Source organism: Pinus tabuliformis, chromosome X (assembly GCF_031772625.1).
Source record: "Pinus tabuliformis cultivar Carrire ecotype Pingquan chromosome X, CPIR1, whole genome shotgun sequence".
Lineage (NCBI taxonomy): Eukaryota > Viridiplantae > Streptophyta > Pinopsida > Pinales > Pinaceae > Pinus > Pinus tabuliformis.
Window position 1 is genome coordinate 640,578,377 of NC_142308.1, and position 20,798 is coordinate 640,599,174.

Below are 20,798 nucleotides of genomic sequence, written 5' to 3' on the forward strand. Positions count from 1 at the left end.
GATTTATCGAGGGTTTTCTAGCATTGTGTACCCCATGACATCCCTACAGAAGAAAAGGAGAGTTTTTAAGTGAACAACAGAATGTCAACTGAGTTCGAGAAATTAAAAAATTTGTTAACATCCGCCCCAATCTTGAAAGTAGCTGATCCAGAAAAGGACTTTAGGTTTGTAGGGATGCTTGCCAATAAGGAGTTGGAGAAGTTCTAATGTAGGACTGTAAAGTGGTGACTTATGGGTCAAAAGAGCTCAAAGAGAATGACTAGCAATATTTAGCTTACGATCTAGAGCTTACTGTAGTATTGCATGCATTAAAGGTATGGCACCATTACTTGTTTGGAAAGAACTTCATACTTATGAAAAACCATAACAGTCTAACTAATTTATTTAAACATCCCAATTTAAATGTGCACCAAGCTCGATGGACAACATTCTTGAGTGAGTTTAACTTTGATATAAGCACCTTAAAGGCAAGGAACACCAAGTAGCGGATGCTTGAAGAAGAAAGGTTCAATGTGTGTATGAAATTCAATATCCTTGTGTGGAGTTTGATGTGACAAAACATCTCAAGGAAGTCACCATTAAGGATCCTGAACATAAATTCTTATGGAAAGAGACTATGCAAATGCAGCAATGAGGGAAACCAAACGAGTAGGCAATTGTTGAATTTTAAAGGAAGGGTGAATGTCCCGAGTTAGGTAATCTTCAAAAAAATGTTGTTAGATGAGTTTCATCACAATCCGTATGCTTCTCACCCAGGTTATCAAAATCTATTCTCTACAATTAAGAAAAAATATTTTTGGCCTAGAATGAGGAAGGACATCATGTTGTACTTGGTGAATTGTTTAAAGTACCAACAGGTTAAATATGAGCATCAACACCCCGCTCGACTTCTCCAACCACTCCCTATACCTGAGTAGAAGTGGGATGATTACATTGGACTTCATAACTGAACTTCCAAGAACCCGAAAGAAACATGACTCCATCACGGCGGTGGTGCACAAGTTAAGAAATTTTTTTCATTTTATTCCTATTAAGTCCACCTATAAAGTCGTTCAAATAGGGCACATCTTTATGAGGGAAATGTTTAGATCACAGGGTATGTCGAAAGTACTAATATCACATAGAGATGTAAATTTTACATTTACAAGGATAGGTACTCACATCCAATTTAGCACTGCCTATCATCCTAAGATGGATGGGCAAACAGAGCGGGTCAATCAAGTGCTAGAAGATATGATACGAATGTATGTGATTCAACATCCAACCAAATGGGAGGATTACCTACATTTGGTTGAATTTGAGTAAAACAATAACTACCATGAATCTTTAAAAATGATCCCCTATGAAATGTTGTATGGAAGGACTTGTAAGACTCAGACTCTTTGCATAACCCAGAAGGTAAGATGATCCTAGTACTCCAAATGTTAGCACAAATGGAAAAAGAAGTGAAAAAAGTCTCACAAAACTTGAAAGCAGGTTGAGATAGAAAAAAACAGTATGCCTAAAGAAAGAGAAGATTGAAATAATAACAATTTTGGCATCATGTTTATGTCCCATAAAACCCAAGAAGAGCACCTTGTAGTGGGGTAATTGTGCTCAATTGGCACCCAGCCACCGTGGCCCCTTCCAGGTCTTAGAAAGGGTAGGACCAGTAAGCTTACTGGCTCACTCTTCCTCATCACATAAAAGTACATAATGTGTTTCACATATCACTATTAAAAAAATATGTGTAAAATATGTGTATGACCCAGGCACATTATTAATTTTCAAGATGTGCAAGTATGTATGAATTTTAGTTATATTCTTACCCACCTAGAATGAATAATTAATGGTGATAATGGTGTTTTCATAGGTGATAATGGTGTTTTGATAGGTCAAAGGAGACGAGGAATTTTTGGTAGAACCCCTTAATATTCTTGATAGGAGAGAATTGTGGAAGTGAGTTATCACCCAAGATAAAGTGTAGTGGAAGCACTTTAGCGCGAATGAGCTACTTGGGAAGATGAAAGTCTAACGAGACAATATTATTCTACTCTGTTTCATTGGCTACAATAGACATGGAGGATGGTTTTTTGCCTAGTGGAGAACATCTAACACCTACCGGATAATAGTGAGAACTATTTTATCTTATTGGTAAATGGGAATCTGGAAAGTCGGTAATTAATATATATATATATATATATATATATATATATATATATATATATATATATAATATATTATATAATATGAAATTTCAAAATTCAATAAGGGAGATAAGAAACGGATTCCAACCTCGAGGCAAGTTAAGACAATTACACGTTTTTTTAGTGGAAATAAAAAGAGATCTCATTGAAAAGAAATCAGTTTTTGGAAAAAGAAGTGAAAGTGGTGTAACATAAGGGACATTCAGAAGTGGACTTGAGCGAGTGCTAACCTCATTACAAAAAGGAATCAGAGGGAGGAAGAGTGGAGTACAGTAGGTCTGTTTAGTGATTCTAGAACAAAGAATATTGTTACTTGTTGTTCTGGAGAGGCGGGAAGAGTAGACTACAGTAGGTTTGTTTCCTGATTCAAAGAACAAAGAATATTGTTACTTGTTGTTCTGGAGTGGAAGATAGGGGCTACACAAGAACATCATTGCCCTTCTTACAATTGGGTGGAGAAGGTTTCACCTTTTCGAATTCTAGGTTGGGTGGAGAAGGTCTCACCCTGTTTAATTTCACCCTTTTGAATTCTAGGTTGGGTGGAGAAGGTCTCACCCTATTGAATTCAAGGAATTTGAGTGAATAGATAAGTATTTAAGATTGTTTTAAGTTTTTACCTTTTGTTTGGAAGAGTATGTGTTAATACTATGGTTAAAAACATGAAAGTAAAATCCATAATTTATATTTTCCTTGTGATATAGATCTCAAAATGAATGATGAATGTATAAAGATATGTTATAAACTTCTTTTTCTGCAAATTTGTAGTTCAAGTGCAATTTGTATTGCTTGTGTGAACACCACTACAGAGAATAAGATGTAACTGAATAAATGGAACTAATAACCCTATAGGCACATAGAACTGTGAAATGGAGTACATAGTAAAGTTTCGAGCAGAAATAGTAAAAAGTGGAAACGATATTATAGGAAAACTTGAGCCCGTTGAATCAGTAGAAGAGAGTTTTATATACGACTAAAGGAAGATAGTATAATTATAATTACTAACTGAGTCCAAAGAGACTTAGTTTTGTTATTTGCTGAGAATTCCAAGTTTAAATTTAACAAAAGTGTAATCACAAAGAATAATGGCTAATAGGTTAGGACGGAGCTGCTGACTCTCCACTCAGTCTAGTCCCCTAGGCAACTGTGCAATTCATTTATTAAGGAGTTCCATTAATGACCTTCAACCTATTATGGAAACTTACATTGAAATGTTGGGGTAGGGTACTAAAAAGGTTAGATACTTAAAGCCACAGTAATAACATTATTGTAGAGTAATAGAAACATTATTGTATAATAATAAAAAATGTGCAATATTTATAGTAATGTATAGCAATAACAATAATGTACAGTGACAACAATAATATAAATTAACAAGAATATAGGCATAATATAGGCACGATATTAAAAGGGAACTCATTCACAGACCAGTAAAAGCCTAAGGAACATGTCCAAGCTTTTCATGTATAGAGATAAGCTATTATTAACAGTGTCCCTGAAAATGAAGTGAAAGAAAACTCATGAAATTAGAGACCATAAATAATACTAAGTAATACCAAAACTTTGTACATAAGTGCTTTAACAGTGAGCTATATTAGTAGGGTAATTTTGCCTCAAACCATAACCATGTACGAGATCTTGGTGCAAAGTAACAAAAAGTATTAAAATAAAAATGCAAGACACAGCAAATTGTAACCATAAGATGGGCGGAGACCCAAATCTTGTAACAATAGGATGAGTTGAGACCCAAATTCTTATAACAAGTTCAATTTTAATAACTTGGGCATCAACGATCATTCATTCTGAGACCTAAACCGTCAATTCCCAGTAAAAAAACATTTTTTAACTTCAGACCCTAATTATTGTAACCCATGAAGCAATAAACAGGTCTTTATGGTATCAAAAGCCAACTTGGAAGTGTCATTATCGAGGGTGTCATCGTGCTCTTCGGCCCGATTCTCGAAGGGTGTAGTTGTAGCCTCTCAAGAAACCTGTGCAATGAAAAAGGACCCGAGTTAGGGTTGGTAAGGTTAACCTAGGAACATAAACCAAATAAATTGATAATTAAATGAAGATTTTAGCAACCCTCTTTGTACCCGAGTCGGCTAGAAGGTGAGGTGGTGAATTCCAAGTTGTAAGCTGTCATTAAAATTAATTTTACACTCTCCATGTAGGAAGAAGTTAACAACTGACAACATATTTAGCCCAGTGCGAGCTCTACAAAGCTGGATAGCTCGAATGGCGGGATGCTATAAGGGTAGCAATCATTTCTTACCCTGTCTCCACAAAGAAACCTGGTCAGATTTAGTGGAGGCTAAACTGAAAGTAGAGAAACGAGCTACTGTGAAGTAACTTACCCTACATTTAACCGGTGAAATAATCGCCGAGGACCTGCAAACGAGCACCAAGAGTCTACCAGTTACATAGCGGCAACCTTGTAGTGATAATGAGGGAAATGTGTTGGGTCACCCTTGGAGTAGTTACCCTAAATCTCACACAATAGACCAGAGTCGTTGGATCAACCCGGGAAAGATCTAGCGTGGTGAGTATTCCAAATGTCAAGCCGGGTACATGCACCATTGGGGAACAATGCCAGAAACATTGAGAAACCTCAAAGGTATCGATGGTAGTTAAGGTATTTTGTGCTGTGTTGAAGTATTTTGTGCCGTGATGGGACCACAAACTGTAATCCAACCAAACCATAGTAACGAGATATAAATGATGGCAATGTAAATTAAAAGGGGTAACGTGAAATAAAAACAATGCATTAACTCCGGTCACCAAGTTGACAAGATTAAGCCGATGTATATAATGTCATGGTTATATATATATTTTATGTTTTTTTTTTTCATATGTGGTAAACTGCATAAACATTAAGTGAGCATGTTATACTAGCACTCGCTCTATTGGCATATTGCATGTGTTCGCCTTCATTTTGATTTGACACTTTGTTGCCTTCCTAGTAAGGAATCCAATTTTTACATAAAATTTAGGTTTTTATTGAAACCCTAGCACTCGCTATATTGGCCCATTGATTTTGATGTGGCTCCTTATTTTTTCTACTTTTGAGGTTGATATAAATTTGGAGGTATTGGACATTATTTAGCTAGTGGTACAACTTTGAATAAATACGGACAACCCATTTCTTTAAAATTTACTTCATGACGATTTTATTTTGGATCTTGTTTATGAAAGATAAATATGATTGATTTCAAAAATTTTAAAATATATATTATTTTTAAAATGGTCTATTTTAAAATTATGTGGAATGTTAATATTTTTTTTCCTTTATCTTCAATAAATTTAATATTTTTTAAATCACAATAATTAAGTTGAAAGACTAAATGTGCAATATATACTCATCATTTTTGTCATAAAGATGCCCTATTCCCCAAGCTCTCTAACTAATCTTTAAAAATATCTAAGTATCAAAAACATTTTGAAAAATTATCAATATTAAAACTCTACTTACCATTGAATTCAATTACAATTAAAATTAAAAATGACAACTAAGAATCTTTTTCATCAAAATTGTTTATAAAAGTCAAATATCATTTTTCTACGGTACACATATTATAACTTTATTAATTATTAATATAAAATATCAATTAAAATTCGAGCAAAAAAAATATTTCGCACTTTACTAGTTCATATTAATATTGATAATTAATTATATAACATAATTAATATGAACTTTAAAATAGTTTTAAGTTAAATTGAGCGAACTCATGTATTCCTTCCGAGCAAAACCATTTGAAACTAGATATTAAATGATGTGTGCTTATGGGTTTGAGTTCATGCCTTCCCATTTCAATTTAAATATTAAATGCCATGAGTCTCTGTTACTTATAGCTCGGTGATAATAACAAAATACCAAGCTGGGTGATAATAACAAAATACCCTAAAGATGTGACGTTTAAACTACCTCTAACTTTGTATTACACCCACTTTCCTAAGTGGACAACACACTAAACTGTTTTTGTTAATTCTTAATGATATTATTAAACATTAAATTACTATTTAAAATTCAATTTTAGCTAGTGATTAAACGATAATGGTTAGTCTAATTAATAATTCAATAAAGCTACACCTACACTATTTATAATAAGTAAATATTAATTAATTTAAAGTTAGTATTAATATCATAATTAACATTAATGTTATTAAATTAATTATATATAAATTAATGTTATTATAGCTTGAAGGGTCTAATGATTAAGAGAATGTGTTTTCTTTTAAAAGGTCACATAAAGTTTGTATGTCTTTGTAGTCTTAGTAGTCAAATCATGGTGGGAAGGTGGGTCCCTCGTCCCACAAACAAAGGGGTCTCATACACCAATGAGGTGTATAGCTTGGGCATGACCTTAAAATTGGATAATATTAATAATAATATAAATATTAAATATCACGTTCATAAATGTGATAGCATGAATATTTATAGTTTTACAATTTTAAGTTAATTAGCCTTTTGTAATATTTGGTTTTTATAGATTTAAGTTTTTAGGTATTTATAATATAAGTTTTTTTTAATTTTATTTTGGTTTTTTATACTTTTATCTTTTAATAATTATTATTATAAATTTGTAATAAATATTTCCATAAAATTTATAATTTTATAAATTATTTATTTATAATTTTTAAATGAATTTATAATAAGATTTGTTTTTGTAAGTTTATAATATTTATTATCATAAAGAAGTATTATCTTTTAAAAAAAATAGATAAAAAATATTACTAATAATAACATTATAAAGAGTATTATTAATATTACTATTACTAATGTTATTCATGTCATATTAATGATGTTTAAAGAAAGTGTTAATAACATTATTAATGATAATAATTTTTAAAAATTATTGATATTTAATGTTTTTTAATTAGCATTTAATGCTATTAACATAAAAACATTAAAATTATTAATAATATTAAAATTATACCATGAATATGGGTATTAATATTAATATTGATTTACTTTTTCTTAATGAATTTACTTTACATTTGTTTAGAAAGAATAATTCATATACAAAACTTATACTCACATGTTAAATGCTATTTGCAATATATGTATGTTGAATCTTATTCAATCATATTCAATTTTACTAAAGCTACATTTATAAATTTACATTGATAATAAATTTAATAATAATAATTTGTGCTCTTAAATTTCAATATTTAATTAAGCTCAATACAAACATTATATTTTTACCTTTCAATATATTACATTTAAATGCCTTATAAGTTATTACAGAATTAAAAAAAATAATATTAATAAAATTATTAATCATATTATTTTTCAAAAGTATTAACATTAGTGTTATTATTATAATAACATTAATAGCATTAATAGCATTAATATTAATAACATTTTAATGAGATGTTATTTATATTCATATTAATATTAATATTAATATTAATATATTTATTTATTTAAAAAGAACAAGAGATATATAAAAGCCAATTATTAGTAACATAATCCTTTCATAATCACATGTAAAGGTTGTTTGTAATACATGTATGTTCAATCTTATTCAGACCATTAGTATTTATATTTATAAATTTAAGTTGATAGTAAAGTTGATAATAATATTTTTGTTTTTTAATTTGTGTTATTAACTTTTAATATTTAATTAATTCAAAGTTGAATATAAACATCATATTTATTCCCTTTCAATAAATTAAATTTCAATGTCTTATATATATAATCACCTCGTAGTAGTATTGGAGTTGTTAAGTACCTTTCTAATTAGGGAGGTCACCGGGGTCAAATCTCTTTTATGCTTTTGCAGTTAAGTCTCACAAATTAGACTCGTGAAGATATCCCTTTAGATTAATATGCCCAGATGATAACCCATAGATATAGCCGTCACTCAGTGTCCATAAACCATAATTGAAAAATAATGACCTCATAGCATAATATTTAATAGTTGTAAAAAAATCCAAAACCTATTTAATATTTAAAATATTAAATATCATATTGACAAATGTGTTTGCATAAGCTTTTATAATTTTGGTTTACTAAACGTTAAAAAAAATTAATAAATATGAGGTTGATAAATGTGATCACTTATGTTTATATAATTTTAGGTTTTATATTTTAGGATTTTATGCCTTTAAGTTACTTTAGGTTTTGTGATATTAGGTTCTGATTTTAACATAACTTATGCTTTTTTATATTAGGATTTTGTTTACTCTATCATTTTAGTTTTATCTTGCATTGTTTTGATTTTATAACTTTAAGTTAGTGTTTTGATATTATAACTTTAAGCTAGTTTTTTGATATTAGGTTTTCATTATAATATAATTTTAGGATTTTCTAATTTTAATTTACTTAGGTTTGTGTTTTTCATATGTTATAGTATTTATTCCTTAGTTTTAATTTCATTCCCTTGGATTTATAATCCTTTGGGTCTTAATATATTAGTATTCTTGAGGTTTATAATATTGATGTATTAATATTAATGTTTTAAAATTTATAATGGTTTATAATGTATTAATATTAATGTATTGATAATAATGGATTATATTAATGTGTTAATGGTTTTTAATGTACTAATATTCTTTATGTTTATAGTATTAATGTTAGGGCTTAATGGTTGACAATGGTCCATTGTCCCTTTGTGCAAAATATTGTATCAAGACGGAAATCAACCATCACTAGACATCGACTCCCATGTTTATTAGACATTGTATAATATTTTTGTTGGGGTTTATATACTTTCGATTTATATTATTCGATAGGGTTTAATATTGTTCCCTTGGGTTAAATATTTTTCCGGTTTGTTTAGAATCCATTCAATTTCATGTATTAATATTTATCTTGAGTTTTATATACCTTCTGTTTATAATATTTATCCCTTGGGCTTTTAGTATTAATTGTTTTGGTTTATTATTACCTTGGGTTTATAACGTCAATCCCTTGGGTTTATTAATCTAAGGGTTCTTATTCTTAGGGTATAATATTATTCATAGGGTTTATAATATTAATACTTGAGTCTAATATAAATCCCTTTGGTTTATAATCATGGTCAACCATGGTCCAACATCACATTGTGACAAAGATTTTCTCAATATGAATTAACAATTGTCCAATGTCACATTATGAAAAAAATTGTCTCCATATGAAAATCAACCATGGTAAACCATGGTGCAACATCGCAATGTGAAAATTCGTGTTTTAATATGAAAATAAACCATGGTCCAATGTTGCATTGTGACAAAGATTGTGTCAATATGAAAATAAAGGATGGCAAACCAGGGTCAACCATGTTTATTTTAGGGTTTATAATATTTATCTTAGGGTTTCTATACCTTGGGTTTATAATATTTATCCCTAGGGTTTAATATTATTCCCTTGGGTTTTTAGTATTAATCCCTCTTATTTATTATTCCTTTCGATTTTATTTTTTTTGCTGAATCAAGAGTGTTATCGAGAAAACTAGTATCTATTCAGAGCTGCTAGCCCCACTAAGATGGGTAGCTATCTTAGAAACAAAAAAACTAAAGTCACTTGCTTTTTCCTTTATGAGAGATAGATGAGAAAGAATCAGACAGTACCAGCCTCAGTCCTTCACGTGGCTCAATGCTTGCTTCCTTTCCCATTTGATAGAATTTTTCCACTCCTTCCTTACTTATCTCGCTTCAAAGAACACCTGTAGAGTCAAAGCAACATAATAACAACAAAGCATAGAGATCTATAACCATAAACAATATAGGATCAGATATATATTAACCATACAAATGCATATATCAATACAAGATTCAGAGATATACAAGAATATGGGGAAAAATCAAATAGCTTTATAAATAGAAGTAGTAGGAGGATTACAACCCATTGGTCTGACCCAGCGCCATCCTCCCAGCATGAAAGCCCTATTCACCTCATACAAAGAAAGATCACCCAACAATGTCTTCAAAGCGAAACCAACAGCACTTCCTTGCAAATTACAAAACTCCAGCCCTTGGATCTCTAGGATGAGGGATCCATATATAGATGTTTGTAGGGGGGTGAGTCAGCTTCTGTGATTTTGATTAGTGTCATCTCTCTGATATTTCTTGGTTCCACTTGGAGATTTCATGATCTCTTACTCACCCCTGGGTAAATTTAGAGAGGCAAGTGTCAAATGAGCATCTTCTAGAAGATTCTCAGGGTCTCCACCTAGAAAACTGCTTCTGCCATTTGTCTGCTCTTGCTCATCGCACACTATAGAAGGGTTTTCTAGTATGCATCGCACTTTTTGCATGTGGCAGGTGAGATGCATCACACCCTTAGCATTGAGCAGTCTGTATGGTCCAGTTTTGACCATTTCTGAGTAGTTTTTCACGGAGAACTTCTGGGAGATGATGTAATCAGCTAACCTTGCTCCTTTAGGGTATGAAACAACACTTTTATGGACTTGAAGCCCTTGGTTTATGGACATATGTGATTTGGGTTGCAGTGCCCAAATATGTCTATAACAATTGCCCCCTAAAGCATGAGGTCATAAATCTTTTTGATGTCGGGTGAAATTTTTTATCATGAGGATCCGAGGTTTTTCGAACTAGAAGGTGACTTGTAATAAGATACAATACAATACATTATCTTCATAATATTTTCACGATCTAGCTGAGGTGGGCATTCCCATGTTCAACTTTATAAATTCATTTTTATGTACATAGGATAGAAAACCATCTGTGAAGTAGACTGATGATTCTCATAGAGCCATCATCCTTTGGTTTGGATGATTATTTGTGCAGCAATGATGTATATTTGATGTCTTTATTTTCCTGAATATATCGCAACTCGGATGGATGAAGCTAGATCCGGGGTCTTCAAAACTCATTCAATCCTCGCCCGAAGTACAAGTCGGTCCATGTGAAAAGATGTTCTAATGTCAAACATGGAAAGACATCACTTGGTTACGAGCCAATGATGTAAGTTGTTAACCGGCGCGAGAGGAATCACCAATAATGATAATGATCCTCAAGGTATTGTTGTACAATTCACATGGTGTGAAAATGGGACTTGACGTCGAACACCACACAAATTATTTCAGTCGAAGGCCATTGATGTAAACCTATCGCCGGAAGTGAGAAACCTGCCATTGAGGCATGTAAGCTTCAAAGTATTGAAGGGTTGTTCCCAGGCCAACTTGTAGGATAATGAGCTGATGTCGACAAGAAGCGACCCGTCGTAGGAGGGCCCTAATGAATCCCACATCTATGACAAGAAACAGAGCAAATGATTTTGTGGAGATGAAAACGATCTGACGATATAAGGTTCTGAGAGGTATAGGATACTTCTGCATAAAATCATCATCCTCCCATGTGGAATCTTCAGCGGATAAGTTCTTCCACTTGATAAGATACTCTGAAATTGATCAATTTCGTAGCTGTCGAGTTCTTGTTTCTGTGACTGCTTCCGGTTCCAATATAATTTTTCCTTCCTTGTCAAGTTCTGGCAATATTGTTTGAACTTGGAGCTTGTCACCTATAACCTTCTTTAAACATGAAACATGGAAAACTGGGTGCAATCGAGAAGCTGCAGGAAGCTCCAATTTGTATGCCATAGTACCAATCTTTTGCAACACCTTGTATGGACCATAATACTTTGGTGATAATTTATTATCCTTCTTAGCTTGCTTTAGGGACATTTGCTTATATGGTTGTAGCCGTAGGAATACCGAATCACCTACATCAAAACTTCTTTCACTGCGATGTTGATCTGCCTGTTGTTTCATTCTATTTTGTGCCAACACGAGGTTATCCTTTAAGAGTTGGAGGACTTGCTGTTGATGTTTGATGTGATGTTCCACTGCCTGAACCTTAGAATCTTCTCTTAAATATGATGTGATGGATGGTGGTTGATACCCATAAAGTGCCATAAATGGGGTCATTTTTGTTGCTGTTTGGAAGGAAGTGTTATACCACCATTCATCCAGAGGAAACCATTTGACCCATTGTGTCTATTTATTAGATACAAAGCAACGAAGATATCCTTCCAAACATTTGTTTACTATCTCAGTTTTCCCAGCAGATTGAGGATGATAAGACGAGCTATGAGCTAACTGAGTACCAAGACAAGAAAATAACTATGTCCAAAAAATTTCCAGTGAAAATGTGATCTCTGTCACTTACAATAATCTTTTGGTTTCCATGTAGCTTTTGAATTGTTTCTATAAGTGCAGTAGAAACTGTACTAGCTTTAAATGGATGTGATAATGCACAAAAGTGTGCATACTTGGTAAGTCTATCAACTACCACCATGATGACACTTTTTCCCTCAGACTTGGGTAAACCTGTGATAAAATCCATTGAAACCTCCTCCCAACGTTGGCTTGGAATGGATAAAGGTTGTAGTAGACCCAGTGTCTTAATTGTTTAAACTTTATTTTGTTGGCAAACCAAACATTCTGCCACAAACTTTTGAATATCTGATTTAAGGCCATCCCAAAAAAATTCCTTCTTAACCCTGTGGTAAGTGTTTAAAAATCCTGAGTGCCCTCATAAGGGAGAAGTGTGAAATTCCATAAGAATCTTTTGTTTTAGTTGGGAATTCTTACAGAGGTATAAGCGATCTTTGTACCATAATGAATCATTTTGCCAGCTAAATGTATCGGACGTACTGGAATCTTGTTGTAGCTTTCGAATAAGTGCCCAAACTTCTTCTTCATTCTTCTATTCCTTCCTTGCTTCATTTATCCAATCTGGTTGGATAATAGAAATGGCGCACAACAATGCTTCCACATCCTCATCCTTTCTTGAGAGTGCATCTGCCACCACATTTTGCTTCCCTCTTTTGTAGATGATTTCAAAGTCATAACCCAACATCTTTGTGACCCACTTTTGTTGCTCTTCAGAGGATAATCTTTGTTCTAAAAAGTATTTAAGGCTATCATGATCCGTTTTTACCTTGAAGTCTCTTCCCATTAGGTAGGGTCGCCATTTCTTAAGTGCATGGAGTATTGCCAACATTTCCTTCTCATAAATAGCTTTGCTTAAAAACTTTCCCTTGATTGGACGACTTTCAAAAGCAATGGGTCTTTCAACTTGCATTAGAGCAACACCAATTCCATTTCCTGAAGCATCACATTCCACAATAAAGTTTTTTGTGAAGTCCATTGTAGCTAAGACCGGTGCTTGGCACATTGCCTCTTTAAGATGTTCAAAGGCATTTGTTGCTTCCGGAGTCCATGAAAATGCATCTTTCTTCAATAATGTTGTTAGAGGTGCTGCTATTCTCCCATAATTCTTAACAAACTTGCGATAATACCCTGTCAACCCAAGAAATCCTCGCAGATGCTTTATGGATGTGGGGATTTTCCATTCCTTAATGGCTTTAATTTTGCTAGGGTCTACCTTAACTCCTTCATGAGATACAACATGACCCAAATATTCCACCTCCTCGACTCCAAAGAAACATTTGGATCTTTTTGCATATAATTGTTTCTCCTCCAATAGTTGTAGCACCCTGTCAACATGTTCAACATGATCCTTCCAAGGCTTGCTGTAGATTAGTATATCATCAAAAAATAGTAACACAAATTTTCTAAGGAATGGTTTGAAAATTGAATTCATCAAACCTTGAAATGTTGAAGGTGCATTGGTAAGGCCAAAAGGCATGACGAAAAATTCATAATGACCCTCATGAGTTCTAAATGCTATTTTCGGAATGTCTTCAATCTTCATTCTGATTTGATGATATCTTGAACGAAGATCCAACTTGGTGAAGTAAATTGATACATGCAATTCATCCAATAATTCATCAATGACAGGAATGGGGAACTTATCTTTAATAGTGGGCTTGTTGAGCTCCCTATAATCCGGACACATGCACCATGATCCATCCTTCTTGTGCACCAATACTACTGGAGCAGAGAAAGAACTTTGACTCAGTTGAATTATACCAACCTCTAGCATTTCTGCAACCATACGTTCAATTTCACTTTTTTGGACATAGGGATATCTGTATGGCCTGATGTTTGGAGGAACACTTCCTGGAATCAGATGAATAGCATGATCATGATCACGCATAGGTGGGAGACCTTTGGGAGCCTCAAATACCCTGGAATGATTGTCCAGGACTTTTTGGAGATCTGGAGAAATAGAAGACTCTGATGTGGAAACATCTAGCGAACATAATTGTGCAATTACACCTCTTTTCTCCTTTTTTAGAAGCTTTGTCATACCATTAGAGCTGATTATCTTTCCTGGTTTCCCTGCAATACCCCTTAATTCAACTTCCTTTCCTTCCGTAGAAAATTTGATGAAAAGTTCTTGAAAATTAAAAGCTATTGTACCCAAGGATTGTAGCCATTAGACTCCTAGTACATCATCAACACCTCCCATTGGAATGGAAAGCATTGGGCTAGTCAATACATATTCTCCCATGGATAGCTTGATATTATGGCACCTTCTAGAGCAATTTATTGTTCCTCCATTTGCAATCATCACTTGGCACTCTGGTGCTGGATATAGGAAGCAATTCAATTCTTTTGCTACCCTACAATGAATAAAATTGTGGGTTCTTCCTGAATCAATCAACACTATTACCTTTTTCTTCTTGATTTTTCCTCCTATCTTTATGGTCTGAGGAGTGGTAATCCCCGCCAATGCATTACAAGATATGGTCGGATTTAATTGTTCTTCATCCAGGCTTTTTTCCTCAAGTATATCCTCTTCTTTTGACCTTTCTTGCTCCTTTTCTTCTTCCTCTTCACAATCTATGTAGAATAATTTCTTCTCGGCACACTTATGACCTTTAGTGTATTTGCTATCACAACTGTAACAAAGCCCTTTTGCTCTTTTTTCTTCCAATTGTTGTGTTGTCAACCTTATAGGTTGTGGAAGACTAGGGGCAACAACACTTCCATCTTTATAGTTGTGAGTGGTATGCTTCCTGGTTACCATAATTTTGCTTTCCATTTTTCTTGCTAACTTGAATGCCTTCTCTAATGAATCAGGTTCCCAAAGGCAAATATCATGTTGGATATTATCCTTTAAAGACCCTATGAACACATCAACCCTATGCTCCTCTGGAATATCGTTTACCCTTACGTTATATTTTTGGAACTCCTCAATGTGCTCCATTACTGAACCCTTTTGTTTGAGACTTATCAATTGGCTAAAAAAAGTCTTGCTTTTTGTATCCTCATAATGTGCTATCAATTCTTCCGTAAAAATTGCCCAAGTGATAAATTGTTTACAAGAGCAAAGCCATTGATACCATACAAACTGATTTGGTTCCAAATATATAGTTGCCATACGTACCTTTTGTGTGTTTTGAACATTATTGAGATCGAAGAATTGCTCCATCTGTAATATCCATGTGGCAGGATCCTTGCCATCAAACTTCCTCATATCGATTTTTGGAATATGGTGAGTCTTCTATCCAACATTAGCATCTATGGAATCATGATTAACATTTCTTTTATTCTCATCATGAGTTTCCTTTAGTACCCTTTCATCCTTAGTGCCCATTTCTTGTAGCAACTTACTCATATTTATCTTCAATTCGTCCATGTCTGTCCTCAAATCTGTCTTCAAATCTGCCATGTCTCTCTTCAAATCTGTGTTTGAATCATCCATCTTAGCTTCCATGCCCTTTATCTTAGATTCCACACCATTTATCTTAGCTTCTGTTAGCTTTTGTGAGTGTGACATTTGTTGTACTTGTTCTTGTAATTTTGATATATCATGTAGCATTTCTTCCTCTTCTTCATGAGTCATGCTAGAGCTTTTAGGTTCCTTACTAGGTGTTTTCATTTTCTTTCCTTGGGGCATCAGTTACCGATAATAATGCTTTACTATGCCCTTTGAATTCCTTCAAACCAAGCTTATGCAAAAATTAAAAAAAAAAACTACACACCTTTTTTCACTTTGTAGAAGCCAGATATTGAATCTGATGTATCTCTGTAATTTCAGATCATTCAATTCTGAAATTGTGACCTGTAGTAGCCTTCTGAGTCCTCTTTCCAATGCCACAAGTCTGACCCAAATTGGTTTCTCCAAGGAAGAGTTATGCGAAATCTCCCATAGTGACTTGCTTATAGACTAGTTCATTAGAGCAAACTTGAACGACGTGCCACGAGTCATTGTTTCGACCTATGGATCTGAAAAATGCATACAAGAAACTACAGTCCGTCCTATTTCTATACCTTCTTACAAAATTTCAATCCAATCTTTAGAGAGAAAGTTATGACGATTTTCCCCAGGTCACCTGTTTTGAATGTAATTCAGGAGTCTGCAAAAAGACCAACTTCCTTAGATCATATCTCTGAAAATATCACGCGAAAAGCTCTGAAATTCGGACCCAAGGTTCAACGCGATTTCTCTTCAAATGAGTTTTTTTTGTGACTTCTGAAACGTCACAAAAAAAAATTTATAGCAAAAATGCCATGATGACCTGTTTGGAGCAGCGAAACCCTAGAATCCAAAGCTCTGATACCAAATGTTATGGAACCAGCTCAAGAAAAGATAGAAAAGATAGATCAACGCCTTAGAATTAAACCTCTTCAAGGGGGAAACCTCCTTTACATTACATAAATGAACAATTCTTGGATGATTCAAATGACAAAACCTCCTTTCTATATATAGGAGTCTAAGGAGTCACAATATAATCCAGCCGACCTAACAATAATAATATAAAGCCACAAAAATAACAATAGAGGGATTCTATGGGGCACGGAAATAACAATATGGGGGTAATAGGGGCACAAAAATATAAATAAGGGGTATAACTACAATAGTAATGGGGTAATCACTAGTATTATAGGGACCCAACAGTTACCCTTCAATTTGAAGACAAAAAATTTTCTTTGTCAGGAAAGGCATACCTTCTGACGGAGGTATCTTATTCCAGTCTAATCCCACTTTCCTAAATGGAAGGGTGTGTCAAACTAGTGATATATCCTCCACGGAAACCTACTCTATACCTGAACTTTTCCTACTGAAGGAGACCAGGGTCCATGCCCCCCTGGGCTTCAGTCACGATCACTGAATCACTCGCGCTCATCAGGTGGATAGACTGGAGATTGATGAGACATTCCTTGCACAAAAAAACTAGTTAGGGATGGCATTTGACTATTATCTATGTGTGAACTGGGGAATGAAAGCTAGTCTACGAGCTGGACCACTCTGCCTTCATGCGGAAAACAAATCACTTCAAAGAGTGAGGAAACAATAGCTCCCATGCTATAAATGTAGTCACACCCAAGGAGTAGATTGTAATCTAAAGGTCCTTCGATTACCATCACGTTCAGATAAATGGTTTTCCTTCTAAAAGTTATAGGCAAATTTGGAAGGATCCCTAATGGTCGACTGGTTCCTTTGTTGAAGCTTGTCAGATTTCGCATCTCAGGCAGAAGCGATAGCGAAGCAAGCACTTTCCAAGTAGTTGAGGAAAGGATACTCACAAAAGCCCCTTCATCTATGATGGTACCACCAATGACCATTTTGTAAGATTACACTATGATTCAGAATCGTACATTAGATGGTAGACGGGGTCTAACTAGTAGATTCCAATCGAAGGAAACGACTAGGTTGCTTCGAGGTGGGACTGAATAAATGGCCAGATACATCTTCGACGAACTTCCTTCCTGTGGTAAAGGAATGGGTAGATTGCCCCCATGTTCATCGGAGTCTGTGTTTACGAAAAGAATTTGAATAGTGTCATTCTCATTCTCTTTGGTGATGATATCATCTGAAGATAAGATGGGGTCGACTACCGTCTCGACCTATTGACTTTGGTCCGATGTGGACTCAGAGGGTTTATCTTCAATGATAGGTGCTTCAACCGACAACAAAGGTGTGTTAGTTTGATTTTCAACTTGTGATGGACTCGGCAAGAGCTTCTTCTATCCAGGAGGAAGCCATAGCGGCGAAGCAAGACGGTTATCCAAGACTCTTTTAGCTTCATCTAGGAAGGGACAATGGTGGATGGTGTGATCACCTTCACACAGTCTGCAAGGAAATTTAGATCTTCCTTTCTATCCATTGACTTCGTTTTCACTAGTTGACGGTGTACTCTCAACATGATCATCAAAGGTTGACGACACCGGATTGTGCAAGCGGGGAGACCAGTCCCTTAAGATCTGTGGGATGCAAGGACAATCTCGATGATAGTGGTCCCCTTTGCAGAGGACACATGGAGATTTAGGTTTGGACGGTGCAGTGTGTGGATTTTTGCTAGACGATGTACGGTTGCCCCTTCTTGCCATTGGCTCCTTCTTCTTCTTCTCCTTCCCTTTCTTCTTCTTCTTAGTTACTTGGTTTTTAGTTTTACAAGCTTCACCAAGCAAAGAGGGAGAAGGAGAGGGAGAAACAAATGAAGTAGAACGTTGGGGGTTAACTCTAGTATCATCTAGTTGTTGATTTGATTGGTCAGGAATCATGGTGCTTTGAACGACAGAGGTTAAGAAGAGTGATACCGACAAGCCAATTGTCAGTCCTAGAAGGGACAATGTGACCATATGAGGTGCACCAACATCTCCCCAAGAGGAGAAAGGACTAGGATTTCCCCCAAGGGGAAATCCTTGATTGGTGGACTCCATTTTTTCAACCTAAGATCAACAAGGGAATAGTGACGTTATTTCGATTAAAATAAATTTTATGATGCTTTGACACAACTTGCTTTTTCAATTTTTAAGAGTCAAGAAAAAGCTAAATATGACTCTAGTCGCCTTCAATTTTTAATGAGACTGAAGTGACAATTGCTTAGATGGACCTTTTCCTTTAAGGAGTCTGAAAATAGAAGGCGACTAGATAGAGGGATTACCAAACCAATTGCAAAACTGCAGAATACTTTTTACGGTACGACAATCAATCTTCCTGAATGCTATGTTAAGTGCATTGCAATCGATAGGGTGGCAGACACGGCTTCCTAAGGATAAAGGATATAGCCTATTATGGTCTCCCAATATATACTCGACGGTACGTGGGAGCACAAGTCTGTACTGGAACTTGTCGTCTCAAAGAGGAGGAATCATCCAACCTACGATGAAAGCAACCGTTACCAGGCTTTATGAAACCAGAATACATCTCTAGCCTAGACTTCTAGATTTTGTGCGTTAGGTTCCAAAGCGTTTTTATGTTCATTGAATTTATTTTATAGTTGATCTTTCTTAAGAAGTTTTCCTTTAAGGTTCACTATGTGATGTAGATATACAATTCCTAAATATGAAATATAAGATGATAAACAATCATTTACTCTTCTTTTTGCAATGAAAATCCTAGCTACTAAGGAAGGAGAAGCGAGATTCTTTCAACATAGAGTAGAGAGCACACACTAGAATGCACTGTCCTAAATCAAAATCAACAAGTAGTCTAAATGCAAATGCACATGCATGTATTTGTTTTCCACTTTCTTAATGTGTGCATGACAAAAAGAATGCTAAGTACAATTTTGAATTATCTTTTCTTTCAAAGCAACAGTACCAACAATTTTATTTTCAAAAAATGAAAGGAAGACAAGGATGACACTTTGCGATTTTGAATTGAAAACTACTTTTGACACTTGAAATACTATTAATTCATATCAAATACAAGAGTAGCAGTGTAATCGACTATAAAAAAGAGTAGGATTCTCTTCTTTGACTGAAAATGACACTTGCGACACATTCAAATCAAAAGATGACAGTTCGATTAAGCTAATTTTTGTAAAGGATAACTGTAAATGGAAAAAAATACATAAAAACATTCACAATTCTTTGTACAATGGAGGCTGAATAATGCAAAGGAAGGGGGTTTCAATAGTGGTATATTGATCATAGACAAAAAAACTCCTGAATAAAGCTGAAGACAATGAAGAAAAACCAAAATCTGGAGGTAGAAACAATCTTATCTAATCATCGCACCTGTAAAATAGGGAAACAGGGATACATCCCACCTACTGCACACGAGAGGTGTGATGCATCTAGTCTACCAAAAGGAGATAGTGCGATGGTCCAGGGACGAGACTTTAACTTTATTTTTGGTCACAGTTTGCAGCTTAGTTCAGGGATTTAGGCTGAGCTAATGATAGTCAGTAAATACAAAGTATAGGGGCTGATATAATGAGCTTACTTGAGCTACCACCAGGGCATTTAGGATGTTTGAAAGTCAGTTGTTTAGTTCATAAACAAACCTAGATATTGACTAAAGTAGCATTGATCAACTTTGCACTTGCATAGCAAATGTAGTTCGAAGGCTAGTTGGCTTAACTTTAGGTTTCGTTTGTAGTTTATGAAGCAAACAAATAGAGACAAGAAATCAAACTATTCATTCCCCAGCGGAGTCGCCATTTTGTTATCGGGAAAGCTAGTGTCTATTCAGAGCTGCTAGTCCCACTAAGATGGGTAGCTATCTTAGAAGCAAACAAACTAAAGTCACTTGTGTTTTCCTTTATGAGAGATAGATGAGAAAGAAGCAGAGAGTACCATCCTCAGTCTTTCACTTGGCTCCTTGCTTGTTTCCTTTCCCCTTTGAAAAAATTTCACCACTCCTTCCTTACTTATCCTGCTTCAAAGAACACCTATAGAGTCAAAGCATAGAGATCTATAACCATAAACAAAATAGGATCAGATGTCTATTAACCATACAAATTCATATATCAATACAAGATTTCAGAGATATACAAGAATATGGAGGAAAAATCAAATAGAT

At 34.5% G+C, this 20,798-nt stretch overlaps 1 long non-coding RNA gene across 1 annotated transcript; it reads right to left on the reverse strand.

Moving 5' to 3' along the window:
• Positions 1-3,934: 3,934 nt before the first annotated feature.
• LOC149141619 (uncharacterized) lies at positions 3,935-4,766 on the reverse strand. The gene is made up of 3 exons (XR_016265000.1): positions 4,541-4,766; positions 4,280-4,459; positions 3,935-4,174 (listed from the first exon to the last, which is right to left on the reverse strand). It is a non-coding gene; the product is annotated as an uncharacterized LOC149141619 (long non-coding RNA).
• Positions 4,767-20,798: the final 16,032 nt, after the last annotated feature.